Here is a 22,003-nt window from a genome sequence, read left to right on the forward strand (position 1 = left end):
GTAGTTGTTGGAAGGTACATGAGCAAGTGGGTGAGAAATGCCAAGCTTAATCTGAAACAATATTTTTAAATTCATGCAGCTTGTAGAAGCTTTTTCATTGATGTATGCACATCTCTCTGGATCTTTATTTCTCTTTTTCTCATCTAACAGCCATTTCCAAGTAAATGTACACATACCCAGACGAGTGCTAAGCTGTGAAATAGCTCTGTGGATGCTTAGAAACTTATATTTAGAGATCTAAAGACCAAAAGGGGCCTGGAAATGGCCTAGGGACACCATTCCTAGAACTTCCCTGAATTAATTTTCTGCTTCAAATCCAGTGGGTTTGGCTGAAAAAGAACATTTCTATTAGAAAAAGAACTACTACCTAAATATTATCAAAATCTTCCAAATTCTTACTGACTGTGATCCTGAATTTGGTATTATAAATTCCCTTCTCTTTTAAATTTGTTATTTTTTTTTTTTTACTTTTTTTGCTGCTTCCCTCTTTGCACACTTTGTATACCTGCAACACTGTTCCATCATTATAAAATCATAATGATACATAACTTGGGTCTCACTAAAAATATTTCCAGGGTTTGCAATCACCGGTCCTGATTTTTTGAGGGAAGTTTCTTCCTAAGCTGATTTTATTTCTAATTGTTTCCAACCTGGTGGAAACCAATTCTGTGCAAGCCAGGAGCCTTCCAGGGCATGTTCTGTGCTGGGCAGGAGGGTGGGAGCCTTTCCCCCCTGCCCATCGTGCACTTGAAGCTGAGTTTTCAAAACAGCTCTGGGGTTTGATGCTTGCCTTGATTTGAATGCCCCAAGGGCTCTTTGATTGAGACTCTTCACTACCTCATGTTCTCCACGAACCCCAAACACCCTCGGTAATTAACCATGTGCAATTATAGGTGGGTTGATTTGTATCCTGACCTGTCAGCCGGGCTGCCTTTATGGTGTTGGAAGAGGAGAGAGCAGATTGTGCTCGGGGGTGGGTCTGGATCCTCCTGCGGGGATGGGACTTTGGGGGGGCTCAGCCCAGGGCTGAGCTTCAGGAGGGGATGGAGCAGGGGGAGAAGGTGGGAAATTCACCCCTTGGATCTGCACCACCTTTGCTTTTAACCCTTTCTTGCCCGTGGAGAGGCCAAAACCTGTTTGGTCCCTCTTTAAGCACCCGGGGCTGTTCCTCCGGGGCAGAGCAGCATCAGGGCTTACAGTGAGCAGCTCCAGGGAAAGCTGGGACAAAACGGAGCATTCCAGGGGCTGGAAGGGCTGCAGGGGGGGCTGTGAGGGCTGCTGTGCTTGCAGGGGGGGCTGTGAGGGCTGCTGTGTCTCCAGGGGGGGCTGTGAGGGCTGCTGTGTCTCCAGGGGGGGCTGTGAGGGCTGCTGTGTTTCCAGGGGGGGCTGTGAGGGCTGCTGTGTCTCCAGGAGGGGCTCTAAGGGCTGCTGTGTCTCCAGGGGGGGCTGTGAGGGCTGCTGTGTCTCCAGGGGGGGCTGTGAGGGCTGCTGTGTCTCCAGGGGGGGCTGTGAGGGCTGCTGTGTTTCCAGGGGGGGGCTGTGAGGGCTGCTGTGTTTCCGGGGGGGGCTGTGAGGGCTGCTGTGTTTCCAGGGGGGGGCTGTGAGGGCTGCTGTGTTTCCAGGGGGGGGCTGTGAGGGCTGCTGTGTCTCCAGGGGGGGGCTCTGAGGGCTGCTGTGTCTCCAGGGGGGGCTGTGAGGGCTGCTGTGTCTCCGGGGGGGGATATAAGGGCTGCTGTGTCTCCAGGGGGGGCTGTGAGGGCTGCTGTGTCTCCAGGGGGGGCTCTGAGGGCTGCTGTGTCTCCAGGGGGGGCTCTGAGGGCTGCTGTGTCTCCAGGGGGGGCTCTGAGGGCTGCTGTGTCTCCAGGGGGGGGCTGTGAGGGCTGCTGTGTCTCCAGGGGGGGGCTGTGAGGGCTGCTGTGTCTCCAGGGGGGGCTGTGAGGGCTGCTGTGTCTCCAGGGGGGGCTGTGAGGGCTGCTGTGTCTCCAGGGGGGGCTGTGAGGGCTGCTGTGTCTCCAGGGGGGGGGCTGTGAGGGCTGCTGTGTCTCCAGGGGGGGGGCTGTGAGGGCTGCTGTGTCTCCAGGGGGGGGGCTCTAAGGGCTGCTGTGTCTCCAGGGGGGGGGCTCTAAGGGCTGCTGTGTCTCCAGGGGGGGGGCTCTAAGGGCTGCTGTGTCTCCAGGGGGGGCTGTGAGGGCTGCTGTGTCTCCAGGGGGGGCTGTGAGGGCTGCTGTGTCTCCAGGGGGGGCTGTGAGGGCTGCTGTGTCTCCAGCACCACCTGCTCGGTGCTGCAGATGAAAGTGGCGCTGGCAGATGGAGGTGCCGTCGTGTTCTGCCGCGGTTACGAGACACGGCGCTGCCAAACCATGTTTTCCTCCGTATGTGGCTTGACAGAACATTGTGTTTAACCTCAGAGTAGATGGGATAGAACAAGGTTCTCTGTCAGGACTACAAATTTGTTCTTCTGTCTCCACCTAAGCTCTGTTTTCCTCTCCTAACTGTGGGCATTTCCACAGGTGGAATGTTTTCCAGGGGACGCAGAGACCAAAATCTTGATGCTTTTAGTCTGAATTAGGTTGCTAAGTCAGGTGATAGCTTTGAATTTATGCATCTAAACCACTTAACCCCTTGGAAAAATTTCTTCAGGTCCTTGCAGTGGTTTGCTCACCAGCTTGGCGCACATCTGCTCATACCCAGATGTTGCCCCAGCTAAAAGCAGACTCCATTTACTACCAAGTGTTACATACGTGTTCAAATCATCTTGCAGAGCTCTGCATTAATGTGTAACAGTGCTCTCAGCTCAGCAGCTCTGAAAGCTGTCCAAGGCAAACCCATCCCCAGCACGGGCTTTCCCCCATGGAAAAGGGGAACAGGGACCCAGCTCTGTCCTGTGCTGTCCATGTATGGAAAAGCTCGAGGGCTGCTGGTCTCTAGCACAGCTCCCCAGTATAATGGGGTAGTAATTAACAACAGCATCTGAGTCCCACAGCTCTTCACAGCCTGTTTCCTCCAGACCTGATGCTGGGTCCTCATGATCGATGATCTCCTTGGGGTGCACTTGTGACATGGAAGATTTGTTGTTTGTGCTTTCACACGTGTTTGAGAAATCAGCTGGGTGTTTCTGCTGGGTGCCAGGAGCTGTGGAGGGGGCTGCTGCAGACCTGACAGCACTGGCCAAAGCTGCTGCAGGCTCATGGGCCACGGCTTGGGTGATGCTTTGTTGACATCTCTTCATTGTCAGTTCAAAGTCTGGCCCTGCTCAGTGATGTGGGAGAGCCTGGGATGGATAATGTGATCCCCTTCTCCCAGCCTGGGATGGATAATGTGATCCCCCTCTCCCAGCCTGATGGATGGGAACCATTCGTACATGGAGCCAAGTGTGGTGCCTTCTTCTGGGGGTGGTTTGATTGGAGGGCTCTTCTAGGACAGCTCAGAGCAACCCCTGAGTGTTGTAAGGAGCCCCCTAATGAGCTTTGTTTGGGGGCTGCAAGCACAGCTGCCGTGGGGACAGCTGGGAGATGCACGGAGCTCCTGGGCCCTCCATATGGATGCTCTTGACCTCTGAGGCCTCCGAAACTCCATGTGGCTGCTGGGGACACTGGGAAGGGTCAACTCCCTCTCCACACCCCCAACAAAAGGAGAGTTTGGCAGACACAGCCAGGCCCAAGCAGTGAAGGGATTTTAGGGGGAAACACTGATTTTCCAGGGACACGGAGTTGCAGCACAGCAAAATTCACTCGAATTTTTCAACCAGCAGGTTGGAAAAGCAGCTCCCACATGTGCAGCCCTCGCTGGGTGCCCAGGAACTGGGGTCAGCCAGGGCTGGGATCCATCCAGCCTCTTCCATCCCAGCCCAGGGCTGCTGCAGCTCGGCTGGGCGGCGCGGGCTGGCTTTGAACCCCCTCCCCATCCCCACAGCTTTGTTATCGGGGCCATTGTGGGGCCAGAGGAGCCAATCCCTGCCAGCCCCGATTCAAAGTCCAGGTGCCAACCAACTTGAACTCTCCAGCATCCCCGCCGTGAGGCAATTATTCCCTCAGACACATTCATTGTTCTCATTACACCATAAATTGTGAATGAATTAAACATGCACTTACCACTATGCACCACAGCTGTCAAGGAAAATAACACACCAATATCGTGGGGCCGATCCCGCTCCTCTCCCAGGAAGGTTTGCAGCTCACAGGGAAGGAGGCAGCAGCCAAACTTGCTGGAGCTGCCATTTTTATATGGTGAGGCCAAATCTCTGTTCCCACTTACAGCAGCTCAGGGCAGGACTGTCTCCCTTGGATTTGATGGTTTAATTGTGTTTTATTCCCCTTTTGGCCCCAGTGGTATCGCTGTTGTGCAGAGGGAGGTCTGGCCCCGAGCTTCCCGAGATCCCAGTTGTCCATGCCTTACTGGGGAAACCAAACCCTGCTGTGGGGGTAAGGGGACAAATCCAGCCTTGCTTTGGGCTGGTGGGACAAAGCCACTGGAGCCCCTGTGCCAGCAGCAGGACAGTGTCCAGCCCAGAGCCCCCAGCCCGGGCACAGGAGCGCTGGTCTCGCTGCCTTGCCCATCCCAGTCCATACTGGGAATTTCACTGTACGTGACTGAGAGCTGGCTTGGGAAGCTGTAAAGGAAAGGTGATTAAGAGGGAAGCTGTAAAAAGGTAATTCAGCTGCAGCCTTCATGTCAGGGTGCTGCACACACACATATACAGACACTTTCCCAAGAACCAGCGTGGGCGTTGATTTATTTTCTAATCTCTGCACCACGTCCACGGAGTTTATAGAGCCACAACAGTCTCCTGGTGTGTCCAGATAAATTCCCTGATTGTTCCTGCTCCAAAGAGAGGACCTGGGGCTGGCAGCCACCTTGGGGTACAATGCTGGGATGCACCAGACAGGATTACAGAGGGGGCTTTTCTTCTGAGTGCGGGAGCTGGAAGTTTGTCTGCATTTCTCTCCTTGCTCCGCATCTCCAAGGAGGTTTTCACTTTCTAAGAAGGATGTTACCCACTGAGCTATTCATAGCAGCTAAATGAGAAAAGGGGTTAATAAAATACATGCTAGAAAAAAGAAAATAAGATTAGAAGGACTGATGTTTTGGCTGTGAGGCCTTCTGTGGGCTGCAGAGAGAGGAGGGGGAGAAAGGGAACAAGATTATTATTTCTTTTCTCTGGCTCAAAGAACTTCATGGCCAGAATGGCACCACTAATCCAATTTTCTTTCTAACAAGTATTTTATCAACACCTCTTTCTTTTTTCTCCTCTCTATTCTCCTTCCCTCAGTCTCTACACTGACATATGATTAGTTGTATGAAAATTAAACTTTCAGCTACGGGCTGTCTGTGCTCACAGCAGCATCAGTGGGGCTCGTGGAGCTGGGCTCCCTCTGAGACTGTGCAGGTCTCCCCCTGCTCACGTGTGCCAGTGCACACACAGTCACTGCACCTTTTGGGGGGCACCTGGTTTTGCCTCTCCCAGCACAGAAAAGGCTCCTTTGCAGCCATTTGGCAGAGGATCAGACAGCAGCTCCACTGCAAGCAAACAGCTTTGTGAAGGAGTCAATATTTCGCAACGTGTTACTTCAGTCTTATTTAGTATGAACATATTTTCCCTTTTATCCTGGGATTTGCCAACTCTCTGGAGTCACAAAACCTCACCACGACCTTGGGAAGGGGGGCTGTGATTCTCCTCACCCTCTGCCATTTTAGGGGGCACCCAGTGAGGTTTCACCCAGCCTGGTTCCCCCTGGGAGAGGAGGATGCTGTGCAGGAGCCTGGGATCATCCCCTGCTCTTTCTCAGGGACCCCTGACATGGGAGAGTTGGTCTAAGTGGGTGCTGGGTCAAGTTTTGGAGTGAGAACTTGCAGTAGGACCAGTCAGCCCCAGTTGACCCATGTCACAGTGTCCTGGAGGGGATTTGGAGGCAACACATTGGTGGAATAGGTAAAATATGATGAAGGGAATTGCTCTCTTGTTATCTGCCTCCTTTCCTAAACCTGATGGAGAGAGGAAAAGGGAAGATCTGGTGTAGGGGATGGTGCTGGAGAAGGGGTGGGTGGGGAAACCTACAAGAGGAGACTCTGGAGATGCCCATTTATCTTGGGCAGAGGAGAAAATGAATTATAGCCTTAAAAGAACCTGATTCATCTTTGTTAGCCCATAAAACTGCTGCTGCACTGAGCCCCCTCCGTGGGGATGTGATGGTGGTGAGGGGTCCTGTAGCTCCAGGTGCTGCTCCTCTGAATAGGTGGGCTTTTGGTGGTGCCATTTTTTCCTTCTCTCAAGGACTGAGAAAGCAGGTCCCCTCACTGTGAGGGTTGCCTGGGTCTGGGGGAGGATCTGAGGTGGGGCTTGTCCACCTGCAAGCACAGCAGCAGCTCTTAGAGCTGCAGGGATGGGGATGTGCAGCCTGTGCCTGGGTCATTCCTGGTCCCTGGGAGCAGAAAATGCCCATGTGTGTACTGAAGGCTTGGCACAGGGAGCAGATGTCCCAGCAGTGTGTGCTCTGCCACTCCTGCTGCTTCCAGAGGACACTTTAGAGCCAAGCAACCATCTCTACCACGTTTGACTCAATTCCTCCATATAATAAGCTGCAAAAAAAATAATTAAGTAATAATCATAATGCAAGAGGGGATGTTGCTGCAGCCAGCCCCTCCTATGGGCTGGGGCTCAGCCCAGTTTGGGATGAGCCTGTGCTCCCCATGGCTCCAGCAGCTGAGGAGGCTCAGGCTGTGCCCTGACTGTCTCTGGGCTGTCCAACAGCAACATTTTAAAGGAACAATGAGACCTGGGAAGCATTTCTTTATTCCTCTGTTACCTCCTTGCTTTACCTCCCTCTTGTCTGAAAATCCAGGTCCTGATAACTGGCCAAAATCAGAGCAGCAGGAGCAAGTGACACAGTCCTGGCCTGGCCATCACAATTCAGGATTTCTGCTTAGCCAGGAATTAGCTGGGACAGGAGCCCCTCATGGTCCTCTGGGTTTGTACACGAAGGGCTCTAAGGTAGAGAGAGGAGTGATGACCTGCCATGCTGGGGGTGTGAGGAATTCATCTGGGGCTGTTCCCTTTTGTTTCTAATCCTTCTTGGCTCTTTTCTTCACGAGAAAATTAGACCGTGTTGGAACATGACTTTGCCTCAGCATATTAATTAGTGGGATGTTCAAGATAGGTCAGCAGTTAAGTGTGGACAGGCACAGTCATGCTCAGTGTAATGTCAGGTGATGGGAGCTAATCCTGTGATTCCAAGGAGATTCACTCAGGACCAGGTGGCACAGCCAACTGAAACTTTGTAGTCTAATTTGGATTTTGATGGGAAATCAAATTTTCTGCCAACAGAGAGCTGTCTCTAATCTATATTTTCCCCCTACTCCATGGCAAAGCTGAAGCTCCAGGGCCAGTTCCAGGCAAACCCCAGAGTGTGGGAATTCTGTGCTGCAGGAGGGATTGCAGTTGTGTGAGGTGCCCGACAGTGCCATGACCCAGCCACTGTGTGCTGCTTCATCCCCTCACACTCTCCTTGTCCAAGCACAATTCCAGGCTTCTGGGTCCATGCAGAGAGCACAGAAACTACAGCTCCCATGTGGTATTGTGTTTAAAAACAAAGGTATTCAGTTGCAATATAGGATTTTTTTTTTTTGAGTCAGCTCAGTTTTCTCTGGAAAACTCTTCCTGTCGGTACTTTTTCAAGTGATTTGATGCACAAGAGCTGCAGGACCCCACTGAACCAGCAAACAACCCCCAGCCCCGGCTGTGGCCGCACGAGCATCCCGTGCAGCCCGTCATTAGCATTTCTCAATCAACACTTTCTCGTTAGTGGCTGAGGCCAGCGGGAGCTTTGAATGAAGGTGGAGCCAAGCCAGAAAAGGATCCTCTCTTGAAAAATTATAATGAAAGCAATAATGGCTGGGTCCTTGAGCAATGCCTGCCTATGACATTCGCTGTCTGGAGGGTACCTTAATTATGAAACACTGTTCTCAGCCTCGGGCTTCGCGCTCTGTGCCTTTACTCTCTCTTGAGCAATATCTTATTGCTCTTGTCCTCAACTACTTCATATTAAGTTCAGACTATCGGAAAGTTATATGAACTATATGTTTGTTTTCCATTCTATTTGCACGAATTTCTTGTATTGTGGAGTTTGTTTGGTTTTTTTATCAGTATCTGAAAGCCTAAAGCTGGGATTATCTGTAGGATTATAGGAGAATTAGGCACCCAAAGCCAATTGATTTTTCACTGTGAATTAGCCTGGTGCATTTAGAGGGCTGGAGACTTTGGTCTGTGCTCGTGGCTTCAGGTCTACCTTGTGTCATCTCGGTGGAGACCTCAGCACCACTCGGGTGGCCTTAGAGGTGCTGAAGCAGGAGCAGGCAGTGAAGAACTGCAGGGACAGGGAGAGGGACAGCCCTGAGACCTCCACCCGCCTTTGAAAAACCCCCTTCTGACTCCCCGAGGCTCTTTTGAAAACGCCACTCCGAGTTACCATCAATTTTGATAATTAAGCACTGATTTAATTTTAGAGTAGCAATAATTGTCACCATTTTCCACGCCAAGCACCTTAAATGAGCCGCGCAGCTCCCGCCGCTGGCGCGGCATCAAAGCGCGGCCGGCGCGGGTTTGGAGATGCTGAGCGCGGGCAGGGGAAGGTGCTCAGCACTCCACAAACCCCAGCCATGTGCACCTGGTGCCCTGCCAAGCCCTGCACACTCAACATGCGTTTCAACACCTCGCTTTAGGCACCTCAGATTAAAAGAAAAATTAAAGCAAAAGAAAAAAAAAAGGTTGGCTGGGAGTGTTGCAGCGATTTTCCCCTGATGGGGAAACGGTTGCGATCCTGCGGGGAAAGGGCTGGGTCACACACTGGAGTCCATGGGGACTGTGCCCAGGATGCCACCAGCATCCTCGCTGGCAGGACCAGGACACAGCCAGGTGGATTCCCTGAGCCCCCATCCAGGGCCTGCCATCCTCCAGGAAGGGGCTCCTGCATCCCGCAGGGGGTTAGGGGTGGGTGTTGGAAGCTGGAAGGGGTGGCCAAGGTGCTCCCGGGTGACAGCAGGTGGCAGAGATGCTGCTTCTCCCAGGGAAGGGTAGGAAGGATTCCACCTGCGACGTCCTACCTGGGAAGGCTTCGCTTCTCACTCTGGGCATCACCTGGTGGTTCCAACGCTTGGCGCAGGGACCTTTAGCTTTGGGGTGGGGGGCATTGCTGGGGGCAGGGAGGGGCCCTGGTGCAGGGCACCCATCCCGTGTGCCCGGGGCCCGGCAGGGCGAGGTGCCCTGGCGGACATCAAAGCCGTGATTAAGCCAATTCTTTAATCGTATCTCATTGCTCGCCCCGCGCCTTTGATGAGGCTTCACCTCGCCGTGCTCCCCACGCCCAGCCGCACCCCGAGCCGCTGCTTTGGCTTTATTTTTAGCAGCGATTTGGAAATCGCCGGGGCTCCTTTTTCTTTCTTTCGCTCCCCCCTTTTCCCCTCCTCATTTTTCCTAATTTTTTCCCCAGTGTCCCCAGCCCTGGAACCCCCAGCCAGGCGTTAAGGGCACATTCACACCTCTTCCCCTTGCCTTGTCTCCCCTTTATTCTTATGAAGCTCTCATTGATTATTGCCCTTAAATTCCTCAGTCCGGTCATAGATAAAAGGATAACCACTTCAAAGCAAAGTGTTAAGAGTTTAACCTCGAGCTAAAAGAGTGGACAACAAGGTAATTGAGGGTAATAACTGATCACAGACCTACTTTCAAAGGCACATGCAAGCCTCACTTTCAGATGGCTTTAATTTTATTAACATTTGTAGCAGCTCTAGATGCTTTTGAATCATTACAAACTTCAAAGCTTGAGGTAACACTCCAAATGGAGAACCTGACACCGGGTTTTTTGTTCAGACCCACATCATATTGATAGGCTCTGTTGCAAGCATGTAACATCTCTTCTCGAACTATAAAAACCTAGATGAAGAAAATATTGCCAATAGAGAAGATCAAAGCCTGAACCTCCCTTTGAATGATCCCAAAGAAGTCAAAACAGAAAACAACATGGGGGGAAAAAAACATCTATATTGCTCCAACTGTCTTTATCCATATTTAAACTTTTCTGCCGAGGTGGATGAGGATGGATAATTCTCCCTGAGTTTTATCGAACTATTTGGTTAATCCTCTGTTTCTCTTTGGGCATTTGGAGCTGATCCTTTTGCTCTCTGTGGCATTTAAACCCAAGAATTTGGAAAGAGCACACAGAGGAGCAGCCCTGACTCAGCTGGGAGGGGAGCCAGGCGAGGTAAACTTAAAAAACACGTTTATGAACTGAAACTGCAGAGACTGAAATGAAAACGACAGAAACACCCACAGTCCTCCCATCTCCAGCCCATGAGAGCTGGAGGGAAAAACTTCATCTGTGGGTGTTGAGCTGTTTCACAGCCCAGTGGGGTCATTGTCCCCCGTGCCAGGGGATGTGCCCATGGTCACCCCGGGCTGGAGGTGCTGGTGCAGCCATGCAGCTCCCTGTGCTTTGTCCCAGTGCAACCATTCCAGGGGCCACACGGTGAACCAGCCCAGGGTATGAATAGCCATTTTTTGGTCTATTTTTTGTGTAGGGAAGGGTTATTTTTAGCTGGGTGAGTTCCCTGAGCTAATGCACGAAGCATTCACAATGAAGGGGTGGCCCAAGGAAACGGGCTGGCCCTGCTGCCAAAACCCACATCCCTGCTCCCCTCTGCAGAGGGGCTGCTGCCACTTCAGCCTCTGTGAACCTTCAAGTGCTCAGAGAGAACTTCCCCAGCTGCTTCAGCCCCTGTAAAGTCATCAAGAGAAGAAAAATTGCTTAGATTTGTTTTTTCTTACTGGTTTATAGTGGTGTACAGCAGGTTTATAGTGGTGTAATCCTTCACTCCTGATTTGCATCAGGGCAATAACAGCATTAGGCAGGTTATTATTTTTAGTGCACTCCAGGACAAAGGGCTGAGTTTGACTCCAGGACATTTAACAGCTTCTCAGCTATGCCTGTAACTGGTCTGGTGGTCATGGGATCATGGAATGGTCTGGACTGGACTGGAAGGGACCTTAAATATCATCCAGTTCCACCCCCTGGACTGGACTGGAAGGGACCTTAAATATCATCCAGTTCCACCCCCTGCAGGGACACCTCCCACCAGCCCAGGTTGCTCCAAGCCCTGTCCAGCCTGGCCTGGGACACTTCCAGGGATGGTCCTCCCTGTGACAGCCCAGCCTTGCTCCCAACTCCCACTACTCCAGTTTGGAAATGCAGAGCCATCCCACTTGGCTTTATTCAGACTGGTGATGGGTACCTGACCCACGGGGTTTTGTCACTTCCCTGCAGCCACAGGTGACAGATCAGCATTCCCAGTGCTGGCAGTGTCAGGTGTATCACAGGAGAGCCTCATTATCCACCTTCCCTTCCATAGCAGATGGCAACGTGTATGAGCTTGTGGAAACCACAAACTTTGAAATGTCTTAAATAACTCTCTTTTGAGCCTGCACTGATATTACATTCTTTATGAAGTGAAATCAATTTAATATGAGCTGCTCTCTCTGTTCTCAGGTTAGGTACAGGCCTGTGTAATGAAAGGACAATGGTGTATTGCTTAAATCTATGGAATTTATGTAACTTCATTGTCTCAAGTTATGGCTGGAAGCATAATCAGCTATTTCAGCATTTCTGCTGTGCTTTCAATGAGTCCATTATCAGTCACAGAGACAGGGTGGATAGATGGGATCCAGCACTAAAACATGTGTTACAGATGCCCAAGGCAAGCCCTGACTTGCAGACCTGGATCTGCACAAAATGTGCTCTGGAATTGCTGCCCCTGTGGCCAAGTTTGTTTCTGCCCTTGCCCACTGGAGCTGCCACCCCCAGGACCAGCTGCCACCCCCAGGACCAGCTGCCACCTGCACACTTGGAGCAGGAGGTGCCCTGTGCTCCTGGGAGCTGCCCAGCACCCCAGGGGGCTGCAGTGGGAGGGACACATCATGGCAGTGCTCTTGTTTAATTTAGTCAGGCATGGGGTGGGACCCTCATCATCTCCCTGTGGCAAAACTCTATTTCCATGGTGCCACTTCCAAGCAAACCCCTTCATCCATGATTAAGATGATGGGATTGTTCTCCTTCCAGCTTGCAAAGGGCTTATGTGGAAGTTTTATTTCCATTAATGGGACTTACATGCACAGAGGAAAACAGACCATAAACAAATCATCCCCCAAAGCCCTGAGAACCAGTACTTTATGTAGATGTGAACTACTGCAGCAGCTTTTCCTGTCCTGTAGCCCTCCCAATCTAACTCTGTGCTACCCACAGCAGGATTTCAGCTCTCACTGCTTTCTACGCATCCTCAGGGCTTCCCTCAGGTGGAAATGTTCCTATTACAGACCCAACTCATCTCAGGAAGCAGCAGGTGGGATTTAGGTGGGGACAGAAACCTCCTGCTCCCCTTGGTGCCTCCTGCCATGGTCACCATCCCCTGCCAGGGGCTCCTGCAGCCTCATCACTAATGAGCTGATCTGCATGTTTGATTGCAAGGGGAACATGACACGTGTGCTCTCAGGGTAACAGGAGAGTCCAGATACATTTGTTTTCAAATACTAAAAAAGAGTTTCCTCTTTTCAGGCCTGTTGGGAGGAGAGGGAGAAGCCCAGAGCATGGTTTCAGTCACTGGGGTTGGGTTCTAACAGCACTCTGGTTCCTCCTGATTTTCAGTAATATGAGGTTCTCTGTCCCCCCAGTTTCTTCTGGGGAGAAAGGATGCTGGGGAAGCAATTTCCAGGCTTCTCTGAAAGGATTAGGAAGCATAAGGAACAAAAGGAGAAAGGATTAAAATAGTATTTTGATGGTCTCTCCCACAGCATGATGATTTCTATGGAAAAGAAAAATATCATTTATGAAATGTATGTCCAAGCACCTATTTTGGGTCTGGTCTGGTCAGAGACTGCCCTCCCTGTCACCAAGTTTCCTTTACTTTTGAGGGAAAGAGAAAACAAAGCTACCAATATTTATTGTTTAACCTTTCTTGAAAGGATTACAGTGGAGGTTCCCACAGTGGGAGAAAACACCTTTTCATGCAATCAACAGGCCTTTAACAGAGGAAAATATGACCTACTGAAAAAAAAATGTAGATAAACTGGGAGAAGGGGGAGCAGAGCAATCTGATAGCAGGTGAAGTGGCACCAAAAATTTGGTACTGCTTTGAATGCAGGTGCTCAGGAGAGGTGACCTGTAGGGCTTTTCCCTCAGCTCAAGGTGATGGGGAAGGACTCAGCTCTCAGCTTGTCCTCATCAACCTGCCAGCAGTGCCCTTTCTGAAGGAGAAATCCAGCCAAAGGGCTCTTGTTGTCCTTTGGGGGACTTTGATGATTTTCCCCACATGATGGGAAATCCCATGCCAGTTGTAAATTCTTCTTTTTTTTTTTTTTTTTTTTTAGAACTAGCTATCCTCTGTTTCCTCTTTTAACTAAAAAATCTGCCTTCTGGTTCCCCTCTGGGGATACTCTTCCCAGTGTCTGGAAGGGGCTCAGACACAGGACTTGATTGTGCAACTCTTTGTGCACAGAAAACTCAGTGACTTTGGGGCCAGGTGTGGGGATGTGGGGATGAGGTTTTCTCCATGCAAAGGCTCCTCTCTCCAGCCTGCGTTTCCCACCTGCAATCACAGCATCCTTAAAAACATTAATGCTTTTTTTGTGGCCTCAGGAGTGGTCCAGCCTGTGAGAGGCATCCCCAGGTCCTGAGAGCACCACAGGGGCTGGAGCCTCACCCCTTTCATGGCCTTAACACTGAGAATTGACTCGACAGGCAGAAACAAACCAAAACAGGGATAATTTTCGGGTACTCAGCTTTGACAGCACACCTAAAAATAACCCTGCCTAAAGGGTTTGGGGTTTTTTATTTCCCTGGAAGTGAAAAGTTTTATTGGACTTTATGATCCGAAAGTTTTCCACTAGTCAGGAAGGCCTGTTCTGTCCTAACCATTGTCCCTCCTCCTGCTTTTTCCACTACCAAATTGCTGTAAGGACTGTGTGGATCAGGATATTTGGGGCTGGGAAGTATTTTTGGGATGCCCAGTGGCAGGCAGGGGTTGGAGTGTGCTGTGCCAGCCCAGCAAGCACCACACTGCACAGCAAGGGTTAAATTTCATGCTGCAGCTGCAAAGCCCAATTTCTTTATTTCCTGTTAATGACATTATTGCCTGCATAAAACCATTGAAACATGTTTCTTTCATTTGTTTAATTTCAAATTCTGAGCACACTAGCTGGAAACTATGTTTAACAGTTAAACTCAAAACATTTGGATTTCCTCCCCTCGCTGAGATTTGCAGGGAGTGCACTTCATACTCAGCTGAGTTTTCAGGGAGCCATTTTTACACAGCCAGAGAAGCCAGAAAACAAATCAGATTGTACTGCAGAATCAAATCACATCAGTTGGGGCTGGTAACACATCACATGTTTCACTTCCTCTGCAGTTGTGCCAAGGTGCCATCAGCCCTGACTCGTTCCCAGCCTGGCCGTGTTCTCCTCCAGGAGCATCCAGCCCATGCAGAGCCAGAGCCAGGACACCCCATGAGCTCTGGGCAGGCAGAAGGGCTTCCCTGAGCATGCATGGAAAAAATGTCCCTGTTTCCATGAAAAAAGTGGAATGGAATCTCCTTCAGGCCTCGCTAGCACTGATGGTCCCATCACCTCCCCTTGTTCCTCCTGCTCAACATTCCTTCTTGTTGCCCGGGGAAGGGAGAAGTGGGAGCAGGATGAGGGCACATGTAGAGGGATGTGAACCCCCTCAGATTTGAAGGGAAGCCCTTCAATCTGAATCATTTGGCAAATAAAGCTCCAAACTGCCAGAGATATGGTATCTGTTGGTGATTTTAACAAACTGCCACAAATTCTGGAAATGGGGAGGGGAGGTTTGTCCCACTCAGGGTGATGGACACTGGCAAGTAGTTGTTTTGTGGACCTGATTGCTCGTGTGGCAGTGTCTGAAAGTCACTTCATAAGCACTTCTGGTATTACTGCATGAAGAAACTGGGCTTCAAACCACTCTAGGCTCAGATTCTCCCTGCCACCTCTATGCTGTATGTTAATGAAGCCCAGAATCTTTAATGCTTGGCAGCAGCAGAGAGTAGGGATGGAGCAAGGAGGAATGTGGCCCTGAACAGGACTTTGAGGAGTTATCACTGACATGGCAAGAGGACCACACTCAGTGCCTCTGCATTGTGGGTACATCCCCAGCAGCCACAGCAGTGCTTAATTTTCCATCCAAAAATCCTTATTTGACTAAAACAATCAGTAGGATTTAAATGTTACCTTCAAGGGCCAGCGACACCTTCCACTAGATCAGGTTGCTCCAAGTCCCATCCAACCTGAGCATTTCCAGGGATGGGGAATCTCATAGACCTGTTCTCCTTGTTACTCAAACAGGAAGGCAGCAGAGAAAGTGATGTCTTATTTGTGCACAGTGAGGAAGGGGTTGTGGAAAAAATAAGTCATGGGAAGTTAGTCATAACTCTCCTCCTTTACCTCCTCTGCCCCCACCCTCTCTTCAATCAGCATTCCGTGCAGGCGAAGGAAGGAGCTCAGAAATGTTAATAGATAGCAAAGTACTCGCGTGTGTTTTATCAGCTCTCCTGGAACGGTTAATGCTGATACGGTGCCCCTTTTAAGTCTCAAAAATCTGGCCAAGCGTGTGCAGATAGCAGGGAGTGCACTGAACAAAACATCAAGGCCCAGAGTCTGCAGGGGGGAATGGAAATGGTAAAAGGATTAGAGGAGAGAAAATGTATCAGACTTATCTGGCGATACTCGGTAACAAAAGTATGTCGGTTTATGAAATGAACTTCAAATCCCATAAAACTAATTGTGTGTTTTCTTGTCTTATTTGTGAGTATCTCTGGCAGTGCTTTTTTTCCCCACTGGAAAAGCGTGTCTGTGTGTGGGTAATACCCTGTGCCTTCAGTACATTGAGAGATTACACAGCCCATCGGGTCCTACCTCTTACACTAATGATGTTAAACTAGTTTATTAAAAAAAAAAAAAGAGAGAGAATAACTTCAAAGGTTCACATGTGGGTTGCAAACCTCTCATGTCTTCTGTATACAGGGCCTTCCTCTTATTTTGATCAAGACTGTTCCCAGCACTTCTGTTGAAATACTCGCAAGCCTTTGATCTCGTTATCAACATGACCACCAGTGCGGTGACAGCGCGGGTGACGTCAGGCTGACTAACACTGCTCTGGGCTTGAGCTCCTGCCCTCTCTGGGTCCTCCCTGGCCTCTGTGCACATCACAGAGGAGTTTTCCTGCTGGGAAGATCATTTAGACCCCAAAACCCCAGCCCACTGTGGCTGGCTGTGTGTCACCAGGGTGGGAAGAGTGAGCAGTGCTGGTCGCCCTCGTCCTGCTTGGCCATGGAGGGGAGGAAAAGGGGTGGAGGGGAAGGTTGGGAGGGTCTTGGGGGGGATTTGACCCCCAAGGGAGGTGAGTGAGAGGTGTGCTTGGATAAGAGGGAGCTCAGCATGCTGGTTTCATCTTTTCTCTGTACTTTCCATCAATGTTCTTGTGATCTGGAAGTGTCCAAGGCCAGGTTGGAGCAACCTGGTTCTAGTGGAAGCTGTCCCTGCCTATGGCAGGGGGGTGGAATTAGATGAGTTTTAAGGTCCCTTCCAACCCAGACTGTTCTATTATTTTGTGATCTCATTGTGGTTTTAGCAGGGGAAGCACTTTTGAGGTGCATTTGTATGACCAGTATCAGGCAGTGTGTGATGGCAGGGGCTGGTCAGGGGGTGGGTGGCATCCCTGGGGTTTCTTGGGGTCCTCCTGGCCCTCAGTGTCTCTTTGTGCACAGTGAAGGACACTGATTTGATGTCTGGTGGAGGACTGGTGGTTCAGGCAAAGCACAGTTTAGGCATTGCTGAGGCTCAGATTTGATTGAGCTCCTGCTCTGCTGTCACCCCCACAAGGCCATTTACAGGGACACACAGAACTGCCCTGGTGTAGCCCTCAGAGCCTGTACATTCCTGGTGTCTCACCTGGTGTTCTGCAGGAAGACAACAACCTGGAGACACCTTTTTAGGAGCAAGACACCAGCAAAATATGTGCCTTGTGGGCAGAGGAGGAGGAGATGGAGCCAGGTTAGCTGGGTGCAGTCAGGATGAGACAGAGCCCAGGGAGTGAGCACTGGCACATCTGAGGTGCTCTCACAGCACTCCAGGCCTTAATAGTCCCCACTGCTTTTTTCTTTCCTACTTTTCTTTTTTTACTACCTGATCTAAAAAAGCTCTCCGAAAAAAAAAAATTAATTTCTCTTTCCTGTGTAGCTTCACTGTGAACTGATTCTTTTCATCTAAAATTATTCCTTTTTGGTGCCACAATCTGACTTCAAGCTTCTTTGCTGCCTGTGAACATGACACACAGCAGCAGCTAAAGAGGAGGGGACAGGCTGTGTCTGGTCTTTGCAGGGCACCAGGAGGGCTCAGCATGGCTGAGGATGCTGCTTTGGACAGCTTTTTGCAGTAGTTTTCTCCCTCATTTACTGAATTTTAATTTCAAATGCAGAAAGGCTTAACAAATAAAATATAAATAGTTAATTTCCCTTCTGTTCAGCCTGGGAATTCAGATTCAAGTTTAGACTGGAAAATCAGAAGGAAATTCAAAGATCCTCTCCTTTCTTGATGACTGCAGCTGCTACCTGAACACAGAGATTCCCTGTAGATCTGCGAACAAGGACTTCCAGAAACTGCTAAAGATGAAGAAAACTCTGGAAGACCTTCTTGTACCTGCCACTGCCTGCCTAGTTCATGGGATTGCTTTCAAATCCCAGGCACGACGTGACTCTTCCCTGTTGGCAGGAGGAGAAAAGAGACTCCCTGACTGGACATGCAGAACATGAACGAGGCCACCACTGCTTTGGGGAGGACAAGCTGCTCCTTGGGCACTGCCACACAAAGGCACGGCCCCAGGGGTTTGCCCTCCTCTCCTTTTGTTCCCAAAGTGTCTCTTTTTGGTGATTGGCATAAAGAGGATGCTGGGCTAGGCAGGTCTTTGGGTGGGCTGCTCTTCTGCATATGCAGTCCCCGTTAATTTTTTGGTAAATGAAGTCCCTGGCTGAGTTGCTGGGTTGCTCTCCCAAGGCTTTGGAGCAGGGCAGTGTTATTGGACAACAGGATTTGGAGAAAACCAGTCGGTTAAATGACATTTTTATGAAATAGGGTGAATGAGACTTAATGAGATTTTCTTCCAAAGGGGACAAATCTGAGCTTTTCAGCCTCCATTGTAATGTCCTAATTTTCTGTGCTGTAGCAGTAAAAGGGACTTGAAGAGGTTTTTATCCCAACATTGTTTCAAAGCAAGTTGTAAAGAGGTGGTCAAAGAAAGAGATGGTCAAGTCACCTTCAGGTGGTTGGAGGTTCTAGGCTGGAGATGACATCACTGTCACCAGCCCAAGTTGCCCAGGGGACACAGGCTGTTCATCCTCCCAGGAAGTGACCACTCTGTCTCAGTTGCATCTGGCATAGTGGCACATCAATATTTGGCATCAGCAGCAGCAAAAATATTAGTAATTCTAATAATTCATAACTCCTTGTGCCTAGAAATCACTTTTACTGTTCAGCTCATGCGTTTGGCAGAATGTTTGCTCTCCTTGCCCAACAGGAGCCATTCCCAGGTCTGAAAAACATGTAATTGGGCAGCAACAATGAATTTACCCATGTATTAATTCATATTATTAGCCCAGGTTGCCCAGTCGAGGCACAGGCAGCTCCTCCATATGAGGCTCCTACGTGGGTTCAGCCATCCCAGGGCTGATGAAATCTCAGCTTCAAAGGACACCACGTCCAGGGCCACCACGACTCTCAGCCTCTTGGGTGTCTGCTTGTTGTCTTGGTGCAGACAGTGGTTTGAGCAGAGCCTGGAGGAGGAGGAACAGGAGCTCTGAAGCACCAGGGGAAGTCAAGAACTGTGTTTACTCATGGTGCAAACCAGTTGCTTTTCCCAAAGGCAGAGACACAGGTCTGGGGCTACAGTCCTGGTTTCTGTCCTCACATTTAGGATCAGGTTAAGACCTTGGGACCGGCACTGGGGCTTCCCTGGTATGTCTTGTCATCCCTTGGGATTTCACTTTGCTGTGGAGATGTGGAGGCTGCAGGGCAGGAGGGAGAGGGGTGAGGCTGATGGGACCAACTGCAGTGGTCCCCCCTTGGCTCCTGTTCCTGGGGCTGTGGGTGTTTTTTCTGGCTGGAATGGGCAGCTCTGGAGTCTGTGCTGGAGTTGTTGGACAGGGCAGTGTGTGCCCCTGTGGGCCTGGGGCGAGGGGCTGGGCCTGCCATGGGCTGCACTTTGCTGTTGCATTTCCCAGGAGGTGCCATACCTGATGTGCTGCCAAACCAAAAATGGAAGGTGCCATTTCTCCTGCCAGGAGCATTTCCACCTGTCCTGCTTGGAGTGCCAGGATGAGGGGGAATGGCTTCCCACTGCCAGAGGGCAGGGTTAGGTGGGGTACTGGGAAGAAATTGTTGACTATGAGGCTGGGCAGGTGCTGGCACAGGTTGGGCAGAGAAGCTGTGGATTCCCCATCCCTGGAAGTGTCCAAGGCCAAGGTTGGATGGGACTTGGAGCACCCTGGGCTGGTGGAAGGTGTCCCTGCCCATGGCAGGGGGTGGGACTGGATGATCTTTAAGGTCCCTTCCAACCCAAACCATCCTGTGATTCTGTAACAAGGATAAAAGTCAAGCCAGGCTTGATTCCACCAGCTCTGATGGCTGGACCAAGGTGGGCTCTGAACAGCCAGGCAGGTCCTGGAGGGGAACCACCAAGCCCCTGGGTCCAGCCTTGGAGCAGGCTGGGGAGGAGGAGGGCAGGAGGCTCCTTGGATCTGGAGGGCAGGTTTGGGGGCCAACCCCTAATTAAAACCTTTTGTCTGAAGTTCCAAACCCTCCATTCCGTGCCTGGTTAATATTTAACAGCTGGGGCGGGAGATGGGAACACAACTGGGGCTGGGGTTTGGCTGCTGTGCCAGTTCTATTGCAATCAGGGATTGTTTAATTAGTGCACGGAGCGAAAACAGGCCTGCAGATTATTTATATATATATATATATATATATATAAAATAATTGGTGACCCGCCCTGGGTTTTTTTCCCCCGAGATGAAAACTTTTCACAAAGTTTTAATGCCGGGGGGTGGGCGGGTTGGAAAGGGGACGGGGGGATGCGCGAGGAGCGCGGAGGATGCGCGGGAGATGCGCGGGGCGGTGCAGAAAAAGGGGCTCCTGCGCCTTTAAGGCGGCGGAGCGGCGGCTGCGATCGCATCCCTTTGATAAGGTCCTGGCAACTCCGTAGCCGCCGCGGGATGCCGAGAGGAGGGCGCAAAAAATTAAAAAAACAATCCTGCTCTCCTCAGATATATATAATAATTTTATTTCCCCCAGCAGAGCCGATATCCGCATCCCCCTCTCCCATCCCTGCCGGGGCTGAAGCTTCCCCCGCACCGGGGAATGCAGCAGCGCGATGGGCAGGGGGGGTGCGCCCCGCGCTTGTTCCCGTTTCTCTTTTAATTTTTCAAATTGTTTGGGGCCTGTTTTTACCTCTTTTTTAAATTTTTTGACCTTTATTTTTTCCAGCGCTACCGCCCTTGCAGGACCGCTCGGCCGGGCTGCGCTTTGATGCCGCGGGGGGAGCCCGGGGCGGGGGGCGGAGGATGCAGGGGGGGCGGAGGATGCAGGGGGGCGGGACCTGCGCTTTTGTATTTAAAATAAATAAAATAAATAACCGGGGGAGGGAGGCGCGCAGCGCCAGCGGCTCCTTCCCTGGCCGAGCCCCCCTCTTTACCCCCTCCCTTTGCCGATGCTCTCCGATGCGGTTGCACAGCCGGGGAGGAGAGGAGGAGGAGGAGGAGGAAGGCGAGGAGGAGGAGGAGGAGGAAGGGCGGCGGGGGGAGTGGGTGCAGCCTGAGCGCTGCCGGGGAGCGGCGGGGCCGCGGGCGCGCAGCGAGCTCGGCGGTGAGTGGCAACTTCGGGGGGCGGCGGCTGCTTCTTCTCCTTCAAATACGGATTTTGCTTTTAATTTTCATTAATTTTTTAATTATTTTTTTGGGGGGTGCCCCCGCGGTGCCCCGTGCCCGCCAAGGCTCGGCTTGTTGCTGGCGGAGCTCGGAGGCTCCCAAGTCGCTCTGGACTTTTTCCCCCCCTCTCCTTTCCTTTCCCCCCCAACCAGCTCCGGCTCCGACCTCCCTCCTCCCAGCCCGTCGCCATTTCTGGAGCAGGTTTTTATTATTATTATTATTATTTTGCACGCAGGGCGAGCCCGGGGCTGGGGGCTGCCCCCTCCCGACCCCCCCGTCCCATTTATCCCGCTTTCCGCAGCCGCGGGGTGATGCCTCCCGGCGCGGGGGGATGCGGGGGGCGCGGGGCCCCGGCCCGGGATGCCCCGCAGCGCCCAGGTACGGCAGCCTCGCCTTCACCCACCCTCGGCTTTTTTTTTTAGGAGGGGTAGGGGTGAGGGGTACGTTTCCCAAGAGAAGCCCCCCCAAAATCCCTTCTCCCGTCGCGGGGGGGCACAGGGGACACACGCGGGTCCGGCAGCGGAGGGAGCGGGGCTGGGGCGGGGGGGCAGATGGAAACCAGATGCCGGGGCAGGGAGGCGCAGAGCTGCGGGGGGGCCGCGCTGACACCCCCTGCTCAGCCCCGGCCCCGCTAAAAGTGCGCCGGGAGTTCAGCGGAGCGGATCTGATAGTCGCGATCGGGCTGGCGATAGAGCCGCGCTCCCTCTGCCCTGCCTTCCTCCCTCCCTCCCTCTCCTTTTCTTTCTTCCTTTTTTTTTTTTTCACTGTGAGGAGTTGAAAAGCCTGTTTACTTTTTGTCTTTGATGTTGGGAGGATCTGGTTTTGATTAGATCAATACTCCTTTTTTCTTTCCCCCCTCCTCCTTTTTTTTTTCCTTTCCCCCCCTTCTCAGAGAGGAGGCTCCGAGGATCCCCTGCTGACTCCAGGCAGAGGCAGGCAGAGGCACAGGCAGCTCCTGGAGCAACTGGGAGCCCCT

At 51.5% G+C, this 22,003-nt stretch overlaps 1 protein-coding gene across 1 annotated transcript in view; it reads left to right on the forward strand.

Moving 5' to 3' along the window:
- Positions 1-21,948, forward strand: part of CEP112 (centrosomal protein 112) — a 185,118-nt gene extending 163,170 nt beyond the window's left edge. Inside the window, exon 28 of the transcript XR_011699438.1 lies at positions 21,920-21,948. The gene's annotated coding sequence lies outside the window, so the exon portion shown is untranslated. The remainder of the gene's footprint in view (positions 1-21,919) is intronic.
- Positions 21,949-22,003: the final 55 nt, after the last annotated feature.

Source organism: Pithys albifrons, chromosome 19 (assembly GCF_047495875.1).
Source record: "Pithys albifrons albifrons isolate INPA30051 chromosome 19, PitAlb_v1, whole genome shotgun sequence".
Taxonomy (NCBI): domain Eukaryota; kingdom Metazoa; phylum Chordata; class Aves; order Passeriformes; family Thamnophilidae; genus Pithys; species Pithys albifrons.